Source organism: Micromesistius poutassou (genome assembly GCF_964030765.1).
Source record: "Micromesistius poutassou genome assembly, chromosome: 24".
Classification (NCBI taxonomy): Eukaryota; Metazoa; Chordata; class Actinopteri; order Gadiformes; family Gadidae; genus Micromesistius; species Micromesistius poutassou.
Window position 1 is genome coordinate 6,786,008 of NC_140294.1, and position 3,705 is coordinate 6,789,712.

General features: G+C 48.4%; 1 long non-coding RNA gene across 1 annotated transcript; it reads left to right on the forward strand.

The window, feature by feature from the left end:
* Positions 1-490: 490 nt before the first annotated feature.
* LOC311369557 lies at positions 491-2,934 on the forward strand. The gene is made up of 3 exons (XR_014640143.1): positions 491-1,194; positions 1,946-2,011; positions 2,123-2,934. It is a non-coding gene; the product is annotated as an uncharacterized lncRNA (long non-coding RNA).
* Positions 2,935-3,705: the final 771 nt, after the last annotated feature.

Here is a 3,705-nt window from a genome sequence, read left to right on the forward strand (position 1 = left end):
CCCAACCTCACCACGGTAGCCCCCCCCCACCACGGTAACCCCCCCCCATCATTCCCACCCCCCCTGAGTGCAGGACCACCTTGGCTGTTCTACCGTCTGCTTAAGGTCGGTAAAGTGTTCTTATGATGCTCCTGCCGCTGTGCAGGCTCTCTTTGGTCATGGTTATAATATTTATATTGTGGAGCCCACGGGTTCATTTAGTAAGTTACGTTTCTTGTTTGTGTCACAGATCTGGTAGTGCGCCATGCAGCCAAGCAGGATCAGCACCTTGGAGAGTTCTATTTATTTTGGTTTTGGAGTGCGGCCTTCACTGAGTCAATGTGTGTGTGTGTGTTCTTCAACTTGAAGTTATTTATTGTCACGTTTAGTAAAAGTTCTTTATTTTTACATTAAGTTCAAATTGTTACCTTAGGCTGTTAGGCTGTCAATAACACGTCCCGTTATTGTTACGTTAGGCTTTAGTCCGGCGTCAATAATAAATGGTCTTGATCAGAAATAAACCTCCATTCCGTGTGTGTGTGATCTGTCCGTTGCTGAATAAGGTTCTATAGCTGCTTTGGCATGTTGGTGGTCAACATGTCTGTAGTGTAAAACGTTCTAAAACTGGTGTCAAATGTTGCTGGCCGTATTACTACGTAAACCATGAATGTTGCGCATCATTTATTATGACGTCATTATATATACTTTCTCTCAGCAACCCCAACTCAAACTGACTTCCCGCGTCCCTGACAACTGCCTCAATAATCAAGGAGAAGAAGAAGAAGACTCCCTTTGTGTGTCTTTGTGTTCCTTCAATATGTGTTGTATACGTTTGGGTGAACACAGATCTCCTCACACTCCTCTTTTCAAAACAAGGGTCCATTTTGTTAGCAGTGACGCGCGTAGGAGGACGGTCTGACGGAGCCTCAGGGGCCGTCTGGCTCCAGGACGCCTACGGGTTAGACAGGGGACACCTGGCATCCAACCCACAACCTTTAGAGCAGGCAGTCACACACCCCCCAGACCACTGGACTGTTGTGGTGTCTGTGTGTCTCTGACCTCCACCCCCTCCACCCTCAGGGTCTGTCAGGGCACCCCCAGCCCCGCTGCAGGGGGGCTCTGCTGGGGGCCGTCTACCGGAGCGACCGGCTGGAGGTGGACCTCCTGAACGCTGACATCACCGCGCACACGCACGCCGCCAGCACCCAGAGCAAGGTGCTGGAGGACGGGTGGTCGGTGGGTTATAGACGGTGGTAGGTGGGTTATAGACGGTGGTAGGTGGGTTATAGACGGTGGTCGGTGGGTTATAGACGGTGGTAGGTGGGTTATAGACGGTGGTAGGTGGGTTATAGACGGTGGTAGGTGGGTTATAGACGGTGGTAGGTGGGTTATAGACGGTGGTAGGTGGGTTATAGACGGTGGTAGGTGGGTTATAGACGGTGGTAGGTGGGTTTTAGACGGTGGTAGGTGGGTTATAGACGGTGGTAGGTGGGTTATAGACGGTGGTAGGTGGGTTATAGACGGTGGTAGGTGGGTTATAGACGGTGGTAGGTGGGTTATAGACGGTGGTAGGTGGGTTATAGACGGTGGTAGGTGGGTTATAGACGGTGGTAGGTGGGTTATAGACGGTGGTAGGTGGGTTATAGACGGGTGGTAGGTGGGTTATAGACGGTGGTAGGTGGGTTATATACGGTGGAAGGTGGGAGGGTTGGTAGATCACGGGGTGGATGATGTATGATGGGTGATGATGAATATGAGGATGAATTGGTGGATTGTGACGGATTGTAGACGGACAGAAAAAGAACATGCTTGTCAGAAGTGATTCTTCTTCCTGTCTGGTGAACGACGGTGTGTGTGTGTGTGTGTGTGTAGCGGTGTGTGTGTGTGTGTGTGTGTGTGGGTTGAAGTGCGCTGCTGTCAGTGACTCCTCCCACTCTGGTTTGTGTTCATTCTGGCTCCCCATAAGGTCGTCCCTCTGGCTCTGATCTGTCTGCTGATTGGCTGCTCGGTCTCGGAGGCGGAGTCCCACCTGGTGCGTCAGCCAGTGGTCCGCGAGGTGGTGGGGGCGTGTCTGTTTATATATAATTATACGTACATAAATTGTGGGTTTATCGTACTCTTGTTTGTTGTGTTTTTTTTTCAGGAATGCATTTCCTTTCCAGTTGAACTGCGGCAGAGTAGTCAACTGATGATGAGTATATTTAAGTTTTTACTCATTCCTGTATATAAAAAAAAATTGTGAATAGTGCCTAAAGAAACCCCCCCATTGATCTCCTTAAGGGTGGGGGCGTTACGGGGTAGTACTATAATGTTCTGGCTCTTGTGGTGGCTTTGTGTGTTTGCACTAATATGTTGTTTTTGTTTTGCTCCTGCATCCAATCACCTCCATCACCTCCTGGAGGCGGAGCCTACTGACTACGAGGTGCTGATTGGCTCTCCCTGGTTGTTGGCGCCGCCCCCACTCATATAAAGCCCAGTGGAAGACGGCGTCTCTCTCTCTCCAATGGAGCACAGGCTGCCCACCTGTACATTGGTTACTTTTTGTTCAACATTGTAAATCATTACTGAATGCTTTCAACACCTTCCCTTTGTTACTATTATTTAGGCCTTGGTGGTGACTTTCCTCACTTTAGGTGTAAGATCAGTTAGGGTAGTCAGTTAGCTTCACCGGAAGACGCACTGTTTTCATTTGTCCGCTCCGTGACTTGTGCGTCGGGCTCGGGGGCAGGTAAGGTGCTCCACCCAGCTGGTGAGCGGGAGGGTTTCTTCTTTGTCGTTTTCCTGTCATGTCGTAACCACCTTGGCCGTTCTGTTGATGGGGTTTCATTTCATTTGATCGTTGCTCTCATGTGGAACCAAAAGATCCTTGTTCCAACAAGTAAAGACGTTTATTTATTTATTTCTCTCTCTCTCTCTCTCTATCTCTCTCTCTCGCTCTCGCTGTCGCTCTCTCTCTCTCTCGCTCTATCTCTCTCTCTCTCTCTCTCTATCTCTCTCTCTCTCTCTCTCTCGCTCTCTCTCTCTCGCACTCTCTCTCTCTCGCTCTCTCTCTCTCGCACTCTCTCTCTCCCTCTCTCTCTCTCTCGCTCTGTCTCTCTCCCTTTCTCCCTCTCTCTCTCTTTCTCTCTCTCTCTCTGCGTGTGTGTGTGATAAGTTGTCATCTTTGCAGTAGGCTTGTCTTATACGGCCAATCTGTTTCACTTTGATGTGATGCACACCAAAGCTTCGTTCATGCAGTTTTGCGCAGGTTTAAAATGTTTAGCCTGACGGTGAATTGTCAGCTGTGACCGAGAGCGTTGAAGCGTTCAATAAATGTGACGCGCCGATGCATGGGTTCATGCAGTTTTGCGCAAGTTTAAAATGTTTCCGCGTAATTTGTCAGCTGTGATCAAATGCCTTTAATAAATTCCACCTTTATGTCATAAATATAACATGCCTTTGATTAATGTTTGTATGGTGCATCTAATCGAGGCCTATCTTAGGTTCAATCAGATTGGCTTTGCCCGCCTGTTTTTTCCTGTGCCTCCTATATGGACATTTGTGGCTACGCCGTTGTAGGTGAGGGTAACATACAGTGATGTTAAGCCTCCAAGATCATTTCTCAAAATGGTATTTAATGAATTAAATACATTTCCTTCATGCAGTTTACTTTCATTTGATTCCAAAAAGTTTCTAGACTACGAGTCTGAACTTCCTGTTTCGGAGAAGTCCAACCCGCTGACGCGT